The sequence below is a fragment of the Perissodus microlepis genome, chromosome 10 (assembly GCF_051167445.1).
Source record: "Perissodus microlepis isolate ML-2025 ecotype Zambia chromosome 10, ASM5116744v1, whole genome shotgun sequence".
NCBI lineage: Eukaryota > Metazoa > Chordata > Actinopteri > Cichliformes > Cichlidae > Perissodus > Perissodus microlepis.
Window position 1 is genome coordinate 6,740,000 of NC_140470.1, and position 17,427 is coordinate 6,757,426.

Consider the following 17,427-nt stretch of genomic DNA (forward strand, 5'->3'; position numbering starts at 1 on the left):
CCACTGCTCACCCCTGAGTCCTCCAGAGCCGGGTCGTGACATTTTTTTTTAGTAGTAGGTTGATTTTATCAGTGAGGTTTGGGTTGTTTTCTTCCTCTATGAGAGGGAGAGACGGTTTTATGCTTGGACATGTTTGGAACTGGCCCAAGTATTTGTTATTTTATTATTATTTTGTGGTTTATTTTTGTTTTTGCTTTTGTTACAGTGCACTGAGATAAGAAATCTGAGAGGTGTGATCCACTGGTGGTGATATTTTGTGAGCTCATGATTTAACAATCAGCTCTCTTAAACTCAGGCCTGGAAGATTGAAATTTAAAGTGCTATGAAATATTTTTACTGGAAACAGTCGCAAAGTGTGCTTCTCCATGATTATAATGGGCTTTGGAGAAATTCACTTATATGGGACACTGATCACATGAGATGGTCTAAAAGGATTGCAGCGAGTCAATTCAGTCCAAAATCATAAAGAATTGTTTTCCTTTTAAAAATCTGGCGTCATCTTGCTGTTGATGGAGACTGGACTAGGTTGCGCGTGAGACTCCATTATCAGCAATATCTGGTATGGATGTGTGTGAATGAATGCGTGTGACTGGACTGTGATGGATTGACTAACTTGATACTGAGACAAAGACTGCACCAACTTTAGGATTACTAAATGTTAACAAACAATTCACCCAGCCTGTAAGAAAAGGGTGGATACTTTGTTTTGTTTTTTGCAGGAGCAGGAGGACAAGAGAGACCAGAGGTGGAGACTGTAGCTTCACATGAGAGTGTTGTGTGTTTTGATTACGGTATCACCTTATATTGTTAGGAATGTCAAATGCTACAATTTAGAAAACTTTTGATATCACTTATGACTTGAATTATGTTACTATTAACCATAGCCGGCCACTGTAAAAAGTCAATAAAATTTTATAGAGGAAAATAGCCAAAACCAAAACAATATTTATGAATAACAGGGGAATGGTTCAAAATAGAGTTATGGAATAACAAACACTGGTCCACGTGACTTAGGTTCCCTCTTAAAATAGTCAATTATTAAAAGTAGAATACAACCGACAGGGGCATATGCTAGGATGTGGTACTGCAAAAGAACAAGAGTAAAGTAAAGTTTTGTTTAGTTTTGATAAATTCAAATTAAAATCTACCATTACATTCAGAGTATCAATATGAAATCAAAATATATGCAAATTTTGTATGAAGCACATGACTGATAACCGTTCTGTCCTGAGCTTTTGTTTCCTATAGCACCCACTTGACCACACCACCAGTTTTTCCCCGCCAAAGGAGGGTAATTGCAAATGTTCGAGGGAGGAATTTCATCGAAAAGTGGGAGAGGTCATAAATGTCACTTATGGTCAAACTCCTAAACTGTGACACCAAGCATAAAATTCTCCAAACTTTAGAGACAGAGTGGAGTTCTGGATAAACATAATTTAGGGATTGAGGGTGAGAATCTATAATATCTTGAAATAACACTCAATAAAATGTTGACCATGCTGATTATGTCTATTCAAATGTGCAGAGATTGGCTAATATGACCAGGGAATGCAATAAACAGGACTGTCAGAACAGTCGGTGTTAAAGTCACCTTTGACAGTCCAGCCTAGGATGGCGTTGGACATCCTCAGGGTGAAAAAGGGTTGGTGTGATGAAGGTGTGGTTCAGCTTGTTGTATGTATATTTCAAAATGATACAGCTCTGGATGGTCCAGTTACCAGGACATGGAAGAATAACAAACATTATAAAATGAAGAGAAGGAATTTTCTGGGATTGAAGATCGTGTGGGTGAGTGGTTGACTGAAGCATTCAGAAAATAAAAGCTATCATTTTGTCATTGATTGGTAATTGATTGATAATTGGCACAGCTGTACTGACTTGTTGTGGACACAGTCTATTTCATGTTAATGGACTCTAATTAACAGATTGAAAACCGGAACATTAAGGGAAAAGACACAGTGCCACACTATCAGGGCTCAGTGATGAATCAGGTGAGCTGGTTTCCTGGCTGAATCAGGACATAAATTCCCCTGCTGTGGTCAGTGAGGGAAAGTTAACACAGAGATTTTGTTTCTAGGTAGTTCTGCAGATGCAGGCAGAGCCAGGAGTTCAACAGGTTTAACATGATAATTAAATTGATTTTATTCTCTAGCACAGGATGGCAGAGCTGGAGCAGCGATACTCGAGAGGAGAATTTGTGATGTTTTGTGACAGATGATGTTACTAATGGTTTCTTTTAATTTCTAGCTCCGGTGAATTGACACATGGGAGTGTGCCAAAAAGGGTGGTATTCCAGGTTTAACATGACACAATGGTTTTCATGATCATTTTTATGACTTTTATGACTTTTAAGCTTTAATGATTAAAATAAACTGAATCGTGTTTAGAAGATAAAATGCCTGTGCTCATGAGAACATGAGAAGCTGAGTATCACACTGGAGGGGAAACTGTGGGACAGCAGGCTGAATGAAACACATGCTTTTTGTGAAAGGAGGGAAGATGTTTGATTTCTTTTTGATGTTTGATTTGATTTCTTCTACTAAAATAAGCGGTTATAATCATTTTCATACATACATTGCAAATGTGCTCATGAGAGTTGGCACTCAGTCTTTTGAAGGTCATAAGCTTCGTTCGGCGTGACGGTCCGGACTGATATATTTTAGGAAATGACTTAGAGTGTAGAGGGGTAACTGCAAACACGCTTACACACATAGATAATAATTAGACTAATTCTCTAGTTCAGAGAGTTCCGAACATGATATTCTAAACCAACTTTGAATCACTAGAAGAGCAATAACATTAGATTATTGAGGCTAGGCAGAGAGGTGTTTTCCTTTTCTGTCTTTTGCAGAGGAAGGAGCAGACACCAGACGAGGTCACGGAGATATGAGGATCCTTCGCAGCAGATACAGCTAGAGACTGCCAAGATACAATTGGGGTCAAGGGTCATGCCGTTTGGGCTCCTGCTAGTCACCTCGAGAGGATCCCAGGAACCACAGCAGAAGGGGTTGGCGGAAATCCAGAAGCACCAGACCAAGGATGGTCTGGCCAAGAAAGGGGGACACGGCTGTGACCCCAAAAGAAACATGGATCCCGGCCAAGGGGCAAAATAAATCCTCTGAACTATGCAACGAACCGAAGGGTAGTGTAACCCCTGACGTTGAAGAAAGAAGAGGAGAAGAGCGCAGAGAATTGCCCGTCCCGGAAGATTAGTTGTTTAATTGTAAACATATAGAACTGATACCTAGTGGGTAAAAAGGGGGTGTTGTGCAATATCTGGAGAGATGTTCTGCACTTTCATTCCCAACAACACGGCCCCAGATGGTTCGGTAACTAGAGCCCTGGGATGATTCAGAACATGATTTAAGAAAATAATAAATGTATGAATATTTTAGAATGATCTGTTGGAGGAGTGGATGACGTCTGTCCTTGGGCAATGAAAGGGGTGTATTGGGTCCATTAGGGTTTCCTTATTGATTTTTACTCTTTGGGTAATTTGTGGGGGTGTGCCTTCTATCCTAGGATTTTTGGTAAGGTTGGTTAACAGGGCTGTTGGTGATCTGAAGACAACATGATGATGCTTAATGACTTTTAGTAGTATCGATCTGATCTGATCAGATTGAAGGAGGGAGTGTTGGGAATAAATAATTTTTCAGGGCCTCAATAATGCTATGCTTATTTATTAATAAGTGTTATATAGTGTAGTATTAAGTGGGCACAGCCCTGAAAATAAAGGCATTAGACCATGTGTCCTTGGGGAGTAGAAAGCTGCAGACTCTCGCTCATGCTTGCCTGGGAAAAATGTAGATAAGAGGGGACCATCTCTAATGGAAAGTTACTGAGACACTGTTGTTTAGACTAGAATGAGAGAGCTTCTGTAATAAAACTGTTAGGGGCACACCACCATTTTGAGATCCGCGGCAGCGTGTCATACAGGACGCATCTCCCTTCTAGGAGTAATAAAGTGTTAAAATGGTCTACTGAGCAGTGTTTTGTCTTTCATCAGATGCCTCTGAGGAATCAAAGGAACTCGGTGAAGTGTTGATATTCACAGTGCCCAGGCGACAGTGTATGCTTGAACGCTGAAGCTGTGTCCCTGCTGTGTTTGATTCACTGTAGCCGAGCTACTCTCTAGTCGGCAGCCGCACAGCGTCGTCCGACTGGCGCATAAGCCCATTTTTCAAGGCGATAAGCCGGGGAAGGGGGACCAAACGAGGGGAAAGCTAAGGGCCAGCTAAGGGGAACCAAGCTAAGGGATACTAGGGGAATACCGGGGCATACCAGGGGAATACCGGGGCTACCGGGGAAAGGGGGAAAGGCAGCGCCCATGGAGGATGCCGAAACACGCTCCTGACGGACACATAGACATGCAGCACTCTCAAGGCAAAGCACTCACACACATGAATGAAGATAAAACGATCAACGGTGTCGCGTCTGCACAGCTGTTTTATATGTGAGCTGTGGGGCGTAGCCAGGCGTGCCGGAGTGTCTTAAAGAAATATCCACACGCCACGACCATGGGAGGTCGTACCCCATACATATGGAATATGTAACGGTGTGGAGAGAGAGTCTCGATATGCTAGAGGACACATATTTATGGCTTTATCTTAAAGAATTCAACATCCCCGTGTTGGGCAAACAGGGTTTTCAGCTGTTTGAGCTAAGATTTTCCAGTTATTCACAAAATGAAAACCTATACTATGTGTTGCACACGAACTCGATTCAAATGCATGTAACAGTAAGGAATCGCGTTGTCTGGGTGAAATAAAGTGTTTTTGTAAAACTTCATGAAGTTAGCTGTAACTTTTGATAGAAGACTCAGACACACATATTTATGGCTTTTTCTTGTAGAATTCAATATACCCGTGTTGGGCAAACAGGTTTTGCAAGCTGTTTAAGCTAAGATTTCCAAGTTATTCACAAAAATGAAAACTTGTACTTTGTTTCGTGCGAGAGCTCCATCTCCACTGCAAGCGACCATCTTTGAACAGAGGCGGTGGTTTACGACACAAACTGTCTGCCATCTATAATCCAGTTTTGAGTTCCCTCCCCAGATGCCTTAACGCCCACTCACATCCTGGGCCATCTGACCTCAGGAAATCGCATGATAAGGTGGGGCCAGGTTTCACAATGAGCTCACCCGAAACCCTGGCTGATTGGGACCCACACCCGTTTTCACACCTTGGCTCATGTGATTAGAGGATCATCAGGGGGTCCTTTTGTCCCTCTTTGGGGGGATACTCCCACTGGGTTTAAATCCGGGACTCTCTGCCATTTGACCTTAGAACTGAAGAAGCTTCTCAGATGACAGGTTAAACGTCTTCAAGTAACTTAAAGAAGTCCAGACGCTTTTCGTTGCAAGCTCCTTTGGCTTTATCTTATAGAATTAAATATCCCGTGTTGGGCAAACAGGTCTTGCAGCTGTCTGAGCTAAGATTTTCAAGTTATTCACAAGATGAAAACCTATACTTTGTTTTCTGGCGAGAACTCCATTCAAATGCATGTAATAGTCAGAACGCACTGTCTTGGCGAAATAAAGTGTTTTTCATCAACTTCATGAAGTTAGCTGTAACTTTTGATAGAAGGCTCAGATATACGTATTTATGGCTTTATCTTATAGAATTCTATATCCCCGTGTTGAGCAAACAGGTTTTAAAGCTGTTTGAGCTAAGATTTTCGAGTTATTCACAAGATGAAAACCTATACTTTGTTTCGTGCGAGAACTCCATTCAAATGCATGTAATAGTCAGAAACGCACTGTCTCGGCGAAATAAAGTGTTTTTGTACAACTTCATGAAGTTACATGTAACTTTTGATAGAAGCCTCGGATATACGTATTCATGGCTTTATCTTATAGAATTCTATATCCCCGTGTTGAGCAAACAGGTTGTAAAGCTGTTTGAGCTAAGATTTTCGAGTTATTCACAAGATGAAAACCTATACTTTGTTTTCTGGCGAGAACTCCATTCAAATGCATGTAATAGTCAGAAACGCACTGTCTCGGCGGGCGAAATAAAGTGTTTTTGTACAACTTCATGAAGTTACATGTAACTTTTGATAGAATGCTCAGACACACATATTTATGGCTTTATCTTATAGAATTCTATATCCCCGTGTTGCGCAAACAGGTTGTAAAGCTGTTTGAGCTAAGATTTTCAAGTTATTCAAATAATGAAAACCTATACTTTGTTTCGTGCGAGAACTCCATTCAAATGCATGTAATAGTCAGAAACGCACTGTCTCGGCGGGCGAAATAAAGTGTTTTTGTACAACTTCATGAAGTTACATGTAACTTTTGATAGAAGACTCAGATATACGTATTTATGGCTTTATCTTATAGAATTCTATATCCCCGTGTTGCGCAAACAGGTTTTAAAGCTGTTTGAGCTAAGATTTTCAAGTTATTCACATAATGAAAACCTATACTTTGTTTCGTGCGAGAACGCCATTCAAATGCATGTAATAGTCAGAAACGCACTGTCTTGGCGAAATAAAGCCTTTCTGTACAGCTTCATGAAGTTACACGTAACTTTTGATAGAAGGCTCAGACACACATATTTATGGTTTTATCTCATAGAATTCAATATCCCCGTGTTGAGCAGACAGGTTTTAAAGCTGTGTGAGCTAAGATTTTCGAGTTATTCACAAGATGAAAACCTATACTTTGTTTTCTGGCGAGAACTCCATTCAAATGCATGTAATAGTCAGAAACGCACTGTCTTGGCGAAATAAAGTGTTTTTCATCAACTTCATGAAGTTACATGTAACTTTTGATAGAATGCTCAGACACACATATTTATGGCTTTATCTTATAGAATTCTATATCCCCGTGTTGAGCAAACAGGTTTTAAAGCTTTTTGAGCTAAGATTTTCGAGTTATTCACAAGATGAAAACCTATACTTTGTTTCGTGCGAGAACTCCATTCAAATGCATGTAATAGTCAGAAACGCACTGTCTTGGCGAAATAAAGTGTTTTTGTACAACTTCATGAAGTTACATGTAACTTTTGATAGAAGGCTCAGATATACGTATTTATGGCTTTATCTTATAGAATTCTATATCCCCGTGTTGAGCAAACAGGTTTTAAAGCTTTTTGAGCTAAGATTTTCGAGTTATTCACAAGATGAAAACCTATACTTTGTTTCGTGCGAGAACTCCATTCAAATGCATGTAACAGTCAGAAACGCACTGTCTTGGCGAAATAAAGTGTTTTTGTACAGCTTCATGAAGTTACACGTAACTTTTGATAGAAGGCTCAGACACACATATTTATGGTTTTATCTCATAGAATTCAATATCCCCGTGTTGAGCAGACAGGTTTTAAAGCTGTGTGAGCTAAGATTTTCGAGTTATTCAGAAGATGAAAACCTATACTTTGTTTTCTGGCGAGAACTCCATTCAAATGCATGTAATAGTCAGAACGCACTGTCTTGGCGAAATAAAGTGTTTTTCATCAACTTCATGAAGTTACATGTAACTTTTGATAGAATGCTCAGACACACATATTCATGGCTTTATCTTATAGAATTCTATATCCCCGTGTTGAGCAAACAGGTTTTAAAGCTGTGTGAGCTAAGATTTTCAAGTTATTCAAATAATGAAAACCTATACTTTGTTTTCTGGCGAGAACTCCATTCAAATGCATGTAATAGTCAGAAACGCACTGTCTCGGCGAAATAAAGCCTTTTTGTACAGCTTCATGAAGTTACATGTAACTTTTGATAGAAGGCTCAGATATACGTATTTATGGCTTTATCTTATAGAATTCTATATCCCCGTGTTGCGCAAACAGGTGTTAAAGCTGTTTGAGCTAAGATTTTCAAGTTATTCACATAATGAAAACCTATACTTTGTTTTCTGGCGAGAACTCCATTCAAATGCATGTAATAGTCAGAAACGCACTGTCTCGGCGAAATAAAGCCTTTTTGTACAACTTCATGAAGTTACATGTAACTTTTGATAGAAGGCTCAGATATATGTATTTATGGCTTTATCTTATAGAATTCTATATCCCCGTGTTGAGCAAACAGGTGTTAAAGCTGTTTGAGCTAAGATTTTCGAGTTATTCACAAGATGAAAACCTATACTTTGTTTCGTGCGAGAACTCCATTCAAATGCATGTAATAGTCAGAAACGCACTGTCTTGGCGAAATAAAGTGTTTTTGTACAGCTTCATGAAGTTACATGTAACTTTTGATAGAAGGCTCAGATATACGTATTTATGGTTTTATCTCATAGAATTTAATATCCCCGTGTTGAGCAAACAGGTGTTAATGCTGTTTGAGCTAAGATTTTCGAGTTATTCACAAGATGAAAACCTATACTTTGTTTCGTGCGAGAACTCCATTCAAATGCATGTAATAGTCAGAAACGCACTGTCTCGGCGAAATAAAGCCTTTTTTTACAACTTCATGAAGTTTGCTGTAACTTTTGATAGAAGGCTCAGACACACATAAATATGGCTTTTCCTTATAGATTTCAGCATCTCCGTGCTGGGGAAGTAGGTTTGGCAGCTGTGTGAGCTAAGATTTTCGAGTTATTAACAAGATGAAAACCTATACTTTGTTTTCTGGCGAGAACTCCATTCAAGTGCATGTAATAGTCAGAAACGCACTATCTCGGCGAAATAAAGCCTTTTTGTACAACTTCATGAAGTTAGCTGTAACTTTTGATAGAAAGCTCAGACACACATATTTATGGCTTTATCTTATAGAATTCTATATCCCTGTGTTGAGCAAACAGGTTGTAAAGCTGTTTGATCTAAGATTTTCAAGTTATTAAAATAATGAAAACCTATACTTTGTTTTCTGGCGAGAACTCCATTCAAATGCATGTAATAGTCAGAAACGCACTGTCTCGGCGAAATAAAGCCTTTTTGTACAACTTCATGAAGTTACATGTAACCTTTGATAGAAGGCTCAGATATACGTATTTATGGCTTTATCTTATAGAATTCTATATCCCCGTGTTGCGCAAACAGGTTTTAAAGCTGTTTGAGCTAAGATTTTCAAGTTATTCACATAATGAAAACCTATACTTTGTTTTCTGGCGAGAACTCCATTCAAATGCATGTAATAGTCAGAAACGCACTGTCTCGGCGAAATAAAGCCTTTCTGTACAACTTCATGAAGTTAGCTGTAACTTTTGATAGAAGGCTCAGATATATGTATTTATGGCTTTATCTTATAGAATTCTATATCCCCGTGTTGAGCAAACAGGTGTTAAAGCTGTTTGAGCTAAGATTTTCGAGTTATTCACAAGATGAAAACCTATACTTTGTTTTCTGGCGAGAACTCCATTCAAATGCATGTAATAGTCAGAAACGCACTGTCTCGGCGAAATAAAGCCTTTCTGTACAACTTCATGAAGTTAGCTGTAACTTTTGATAGAAGGCTCAGATATATGTATTTATGGCTTTATCTTATAGAATTCTATATCCCCGTGTTGAGCAAACAGGTGTTAAAGCTGTTTGAGCTAAGATTTTCGAGTTATTCACAAGATGAAAACCTATACTTTGTTTCGTGCGAGAACTCCATTCAAATGCATGTAATAGTCAGAAACGCACTGTCTCGGCGAAATAAAGTGTTTTTGTACAGCTTCATGAAGTTACACGTAACTTTTGATAGAAGGCTCAGATATACGTATTTATGGCTTTATCTTATAGAATTCTACATCCCCGTGTTGCGCAAACAGGTTTTAAAGCTGTTTGAGCTAAGATTTTCGAGTTATTCACAAGATGAAAACCTATACTTTGTTTCGTGCGAGAACTCCATTCAAATGCATGTAATAGTCAGAAACGCACTGTCTCGGCGAAATAAAGCCTTTTTGTACAACTTCATGAAGTTACACGTAACTTTTGATAGAAGGCTCAGATATACGTATTTATGGCTTTATCTTATAGAATTCTATATCCCCGTGTTGCGCAAACAGGTTTTAAAGCTGTTTGAGCTAAGATTTTCGAGTTATTCACAAAATGAAAACCTATACTTTGTTTTCTGGCGAGAACTCCATTCAAATGCATGTAATAGTCAGAAACGCACTGTCTCGGCGAAATAAAGTGTTTTGTACAACTTCATGAAGTTAGCTGTTACTTTTGATAGAAGCCTCAGATATACGTATTTATGGCTTTATCTTATAGAATTCTATATCCCCGTGTTGAGCAAACAGGTTTTAAAGCTGTTTGATCTAAGATTTTCGAGTTATTCACAAGATGAAAACCTATACTTTGTTTCGTGCGAGAACTCCATTCAAATGCATGTAATAGTCAGAAACGCACTGTCTCGGCGAAATAAAGTGTTTTTGTACAACTTCATGAAGTTAGCTGTAACTTTTGATAGAAGGCTCAGATATACGTATTTATGGCTTTATCTTATAGAATTCTATATCCCCGTGTTGAGCAAACAGGTTTTAAAGCTCTTTGATCTAAGATTTTCGAGTTATTCACAAAATGGAAACCTATACTTTGTTTTCTGGCGAGAACTCCATTAAAATGCATGTAATAGTCAGAAACGCACTGTCTCGGCGAAATAAAGTGTTTTTGTACAACTTCATGAAGTTAGCTGTTACTTTTGATAGAAGCCTCAGATATACGTATTTATGGCTTTATCTTATAGAATTCTATATCCCCGTGTTGAGCAAACAGGTTTTAAAGCTCTTTGATCTAAGATTTTCGAGTTATTCACAAGATGAAAACCTATACTTTGTTTCGTGCGAGAACTCCATTCAAATGCATGTAATAGTCAGAAACGCACTGTCTCGGCGAAATAAAGTGTTTTTGTACAACTTCATGAAGTTAGCTGTAACTTTTGATAGAAGGCTCAGATATACGTATTTATGGCTTTATCTTATAGAATTCTATATCCCCGTGTTGAGCAAACAGGTTTTAAAGCTGTTTGAGCTAAGATTTTCAAGTTATTCAAATAATGAAAACCTATACTTTGTTTTCTGGCGAGAACTCCATCCAATTCATGTAATAGTCAGAAACGCACTGTCTCGGCGAAATAAAGCCTTTTTGTACAACTTCATGAAGTTACATGTAACTTTTGATAGAAGGCTCAGATATACGTATTTATGGCTTTATCTTATAGAATTCTATATCCCCGTGTTGCGCAAACAGGTGTTAAAGCTGTTTGAGCTAAGATTTTCAAGTTATTCACATAATGAAAACCTATACTTTGTTTTCTGGCGAGAACTCCATTCAAATGCATGTAATAGTCAGAAACGCACTGTCTTGGCGAAATAAAGTGTTTTTGTACAGCTTCATGAAGTTACATGTAACTTTTGATAGAAGGCTCAGATATACGTATTTATGGCTTTATCTTATAGAATTCTATATCCCCGTGTTGAGCAAACAGGTGTTAAAGCTGTTTGAGCTAAGATTTTCGAGTTATTCACAAGATGAAAACCTATACTTTGTTTCGTGCGAGAACTCCATTCAAATGCATGTAATAGTAAGAAACGCACTGTCTTGGCGAAATAAAGTGTTTTTCATCAACTTCATGAAGTTACATGTAACTTTTGATAGAAGGCCCATACGTATTTATGGCTTTATCTTATAGAATTCTATATCCCCGTGTTGAGCAAACAGGTTTTAAAGCTGTTTGAGCTAAGATTTTCGAGTTATTCACAAGATGAAAACCTATACTTTGTTTCGTGCGAGAACTCCATTCAAATGCATGTAATAGTCAGAAACGCACTGTCTCGGCGAAATAAAGCCTTTTTGTACAACTTCATGAAGTTACATGTAACTTTTGATAGAAGGCTCAGATATACGTATTTATGGCTTTATCTTATAGAATTCTATATCCCCGTGTTGAGCAAACAGGTGTTAAAGCTGTTTGATCTAAGATTTTCGAGTTATTCACAAAATGAAAACCTATTCTTTGTTTTCTGGCGAGAACTCCATTCAAATGCATGTAATAGTCAGAAACTCACTGTCTTGGCGAAATAAAGCCTTTCTGTACCACTTCATGAAGTTAGCTGTAACTTTTGATAGAAGGCTCAGATATACGTATTTATGGCTTTATCTTATAGAATTCTATATCCCCGTGTTGAGCAAACAGGTTTTAAAGCTGTTTGAGCTAAGATTTTCGAGTTATTCACAAGATGAAAACCTATACTTTGTTTCGTGCGAGAACTCCATTCAAATGCATGTAATAGTCAGAAACGCACTGTCTCGGCGAAATAAAGCCTTTTTGTACAACTTCATGAAGTTACATGTAACTTTTGATAGAAGGCTCAGATATACGTATTTATGGCTTTATCTTATAGAATTCTATATCCCCGTGTTGAGCAAACAGGTTTTAAAGCTGTTTGATCTAAGATTTTCGAGTTATTCACAAAATGAAAACCTATTCTTTGTTTTCTGGCGAGAACTCCATTCAAATGCATGTAATAGTCAGAAACTCACTGTCTTGGCGAAATAAAGCCTTTCTGTACCACTTCATGAAGTTAGCTGTAACTTTTGATAGAAGGCTCAGATATACGTATTTATGGCTTTATCTTATAGAATTCTATATCCCCGTGTTGAGCAAACAGGTTTTAAAGCTGTTTGAGCTAAGATTTTCGAGTTATTCACAAGATGAAAACCTATACTTTGTTTCGTGCGAGAACTCCATTCAAATGCATGTAATAGTCAGAAACGCACTGTCTCGGCGAAATAAAGCCTTTTTGTACAACTTCATGAAGTTACATGTAACTTTTGATAGAAGGCTCAGATATACGTATTTATGGCTTTATCTTATAGAATTCTATATCCCCGTGTTGAGCAAACAGGTTTTAAAGCTGTTTGAGCTAAGATTTTCGAGTTATTCACAAGATGAAAACCTATACTTTGTTTCGTGCGAGAACTCCATTCAAATGCATGTAATAGTCAGAAACGCACTGTCTCGGCGAAATAAAGCCTTTTTGTACAACTTCATGAAGTTAGCTGTAACTTTTGATAGAAGGCTCAGATATACGTATTTATGGCTTTATCTTATAGAATTCTATATCCCCGTGTTGAGCAAACAGGTTGTAAAGCTGTTTGAGCTAAGATTTTCGAGTTATTCACAAAATGAAAACCTATTCTTTGTTTTCTGGCGAGAACTCCATTCAAATGCATGTAATAGTCAGAAACTCACTGTCTTGGCGAAATAAAGCCTTTCTGTACCACTTCATGAAGTTAGCTGTAACTTTTGATAGAAGGCTCAGATATACGTATTTATGGCTTTATCTTATAGAATTCTATATCCCCGTGTTGAGCAAACAGGTTTTAAAGCTGTTTGAGCTAAGATTTTCGAGTTATTCACAAGATGAAAACCTATACTTTGTTTCGTGCGAGAACTCCATTCAAATGCATGTAATAGTCAGAAACGCACTGTCTCGGCGAAATAAAGCCTTTTTGTACAACTTCATGAAGTTAGCTGTAACTTTTGATAGAAGGCTCAGATATACGTATTTATGGCTTTATCTTATAGAATTCTATATCCCCGTGTTGAGCAAACAGGTTGTAAAGCTGTTTGAGCTAAGATTTTCGAGTTATTAACAAGATGAAAACCTATACTTTGTTTTCTGGCGAGAACTCCATTCAAGTGCATGTAATAGTCAGAAACGCACTGTCTCGGCGAAATAAAGCCTTTTTGTACAACTTCATGAAGTTAGCTTTAACTTTTGATAGAAGGCTCAGATATACGTATTTATGGCTTTATCTTATAGAATTCAATATCCCCGTGTTGAGCAAACAGGTTGTAAAGCTGATTGAGCTAAGATTTTCGAGTTATTAACAAGATGAAAACCTATACTTTGTTTCGTGCGAGAACTCCATTCAAATGCATGTAATAGTCAGAAACGCACTGTCTCGGCGAAATAAAGTGTTTTTGTACAACTTCATGAAGTTACATGTAACTTTTGATAGAAGGCTCAGATATACGTATTTATGGCTTTATCTTATAGAATTCTATATCCCCGTGTTGAGCAAACAGGTGTTAAAGCTGTTTGAGCTAAGATTTTCGAGTTATTCACAAAATGAAAACCTATTCTTTGTTTTCTGGCGAGAACTCCATTCAAATGCATGTAATAGTCAGAAACTCACTGTCTTGGCGAAATAAAGCCTTTCTGTACCACTTCATGAAGTTAGCTGTAACTTTTGATAGAAGGCTCAGATATACGTATTTATGGCTTTATCTTATAGAATTCTATATCCCCGTGTTGAGCAAACAGGTTTTAAAGCTGTTTGAGCTAAGATTTTCGAGTTATTCACAAGATGAAAACCTATACTTTGTTTCGTGCGAGAACTCCATTCAAATGCATGTAATAGTCAGAAACGCACTGTCTCGGCGAAATAAAGCCTTTTTGTACAACTTCATGAAGTTAGCTGTAACTTTTGATAGAAGGCTCAGATATACGTATTTATGGCTTTATCTTATAGAATTCTATATCCCCGTGTTGAGCAAACAGGTTGTAAAGCTGTTTGAGCTAAGATTTTCGAGTTATTAACAAGATGAAAACCTATACTTTGTTTTCTGGCGAGAACTCCATTCAAGTGCATGTAATAGTCAGAAACGCACTGTCTCGGCGAAATAAAGCCTTTTTGTACAACTTCATGAAGTTAGCTGTAACTTTTGATAGAAGGCTCAGATATACGTATTTATGGCTTTATCTTATAGAATTCAATATCCCCGTGTTGAGCAAACAGGTTGTAAAGCTGATTGAGCTAAGATTTTCGAGTTATTAACAAGATGAAAACCTATACTTTGTTTCGTGCGAGAACTCCATTCAAATGCATGTAATAGTCAGAAACGCACTGTCTCGGCGAAATAAAGCCTTTTTGTACAACTTCATGAAGTTACATGTAACTTTTGATAGAAGGCTCAGATATACGTATTTATGGCTTTATCTTATAGAATTCTATATCCCCGTGTTGAGCAAACAGGTTTTAAAGCTGTTTGAGCTAAGATTTTCGAGTTATTCACAAGATGAAAACCTATACTTTGTTTCGTGCGAGAACTCCATTCAAATGCATGTAATAGTCAGAAACGCACTGTCTCGGCGAAATAAAGCCTTTTTGTACAACTTCATGAAGTTAGCTGTAACTTTTGATAGAAGGCTCAGATATACGTATTTATGGCTTTATCTTATAGAATTCTATATCCCCGTGTTGAGCAAACAGGTTGTAAAGCTGTTTGAGCTAAGATTTTCGAGTTATTAACAAGATGAAAACCTATACTTTGTTTTCTGGCGAGAACTCCATTCAAGTGCATGTAATAGTCAGAAACGCACTGTCTCGGCGAAATAAAGCCTTTTTGTACAACTTCATGAAGTTAGCTGTAACTTTTGATAGAAGGCTCAGATATACGTATTTATGGCTTTATCTTATAGAATTCAATATCCCCGTGTTGAGCAAACAGGTTGTAAAGCTGATTGAGCTAAGATTTTCGAGTTATTAACAAGATGAAAACCTATACTTTGTTTCGTGCGAGAACTCCATTCAAATGCATGTAATAGTCAGAAACGCACTGTCTCGGCGAAATAAAGTGTTTTTGTACAACTTCATGAAGTTACATGTAACTTTTGATAGAAGGCTCAGATATACGTATTTATGGCTTTATCTTATAGAATTCTATATCCCCGTGTTGAGCAAACAGGTTGTAAAGCTGATTGAGCTAAGATTTTCGAGTTATTAACAAGATGAAAACCTATACTTTGTTTCGTGCGAGAACTCCATTCAAATGCATGTAATAGTCAGAAACGCACTGTCTCGGCGAAATAAAGTGTTTTTGTACAACTTCATGAAGTTACATGTAACTTTTGATAGAAGGCTCACATATACGTATTTATGGCTTTATCTTATAGAATTCTATATTCCCGTGTTGAGCAAACAGGTGTTAAAGCTCTTTGATCTAAGATTTTCGAGTTATTCACAAAATGAAAACCTATACTTTGTTTTCTGGCGAGAACTCCATTCAAATGCATGTAATAGTCAGAAACGCACTGTCTCGGCGAAATAAAGCCTTTTTGTACAACTTCATGAAGTTACATGTAACTTTTGATAGAAGGCTCAGATATACGTATTTATGGCTTTATCTTATAGAATTCTATATTCCCGTGTTGAGCAAACAGGTGTTAAAGCTCTTTGATCTAAGATTTTCGAGTTATTCACAAAATGAAAACCTATACTTTGTTTTCTGGCGAGAACTCCATTCAAATGCATGTAATAGTCAGAAACGCACTGTCTCGGCGAAATAAAGCCTTTCTGTACAACTTCATGAAGTTAGCTGTAACTTTTGATAGAAGGCTCAGATATACGTATTTATGGCTTTATCTTATAGAATTCAATATCCCCGTGTTGAGCAAACAGGTTGTAAAGATGTTTGAGCTAAGATTTTCGAGTTATTAACAAGATGAAAACCTATACTTTGTTTCGTGCGAGAACTCCATTCAAATGCATGTAATAGTTTGAAACGCACTGTCTCGGCGAAATAAAGCCTTTTTGTACAACTTCATGAAGTTACATGTAACTTTTGATAGAAGGCTCAGATATACGTATTTATGGCTTTATCTTATAGAATTCTATATCCCCGTGTTGCGCAAACAGGTGTTAAAGCTCTTTGATCTAAGATTTTCGAGTTATTCACAAAATGAAAACCTAAACTTTGTTTTCTGGCGAGAACTCCATTCAAATGCATGTAATAGTCAGAAACGCACTGTCTCGGCGAAATAAAGCCTTTTTGTACAGCTTCATGAAGTTACATGTAACTTTTGATAGAAGGCTCAGATATACGTATTTATGGCTTTATCTTATAGAATTCTATATCCCCGTGTTGCGCAAAGAGGTTTGAAAGCTGTTTGAGCTAAGATTTTCGAGTTATTCACAAAATGAAAACCTATACTTTGTTTTCTGGCGAGAACTCCATTCAAATGCATGTAATAGTCAGAAACGCACTGTCTCGGCGAAATAAAGCCTTTCTGTACAACTTCATGAAGTTACATGTAACTTTTGATAGAAGGCTCAGATATACGTATTTATGGCTTTATCTTATAGAATTCTATATCCCCGTGTTGAGCAAACAGGTTGTAAAGCTGTTTGAGCTAAGATTTTCGAGTTATTAACAAGATGAAAACCTATACTTTGTTTTCTGGCGAGAACTCCATTCAAGTGCATGTAATAGTCAGAAACGCACTGTCTCGGCGAAATAAAGCCTTTCTGTACAACTTCATGAAGTTAGCTGTAACTTTTGATAGAATGCTCAGATATACGTATTTATGGCTTTATCTTATAGAATTCTATATCCCCGTGTTGAGCAAACAGGTGTTAAAGCTGTTTGAGCTAAGATTTTCAAGTTATTCACAAGATGAAAACCTATACTTTGTTTCGTGCGAGAACTCCATTCAAATGCATGTAATAGTCAGAAACGCACTGTCTCGGCGAAATAAAGCCTTTTTGTACA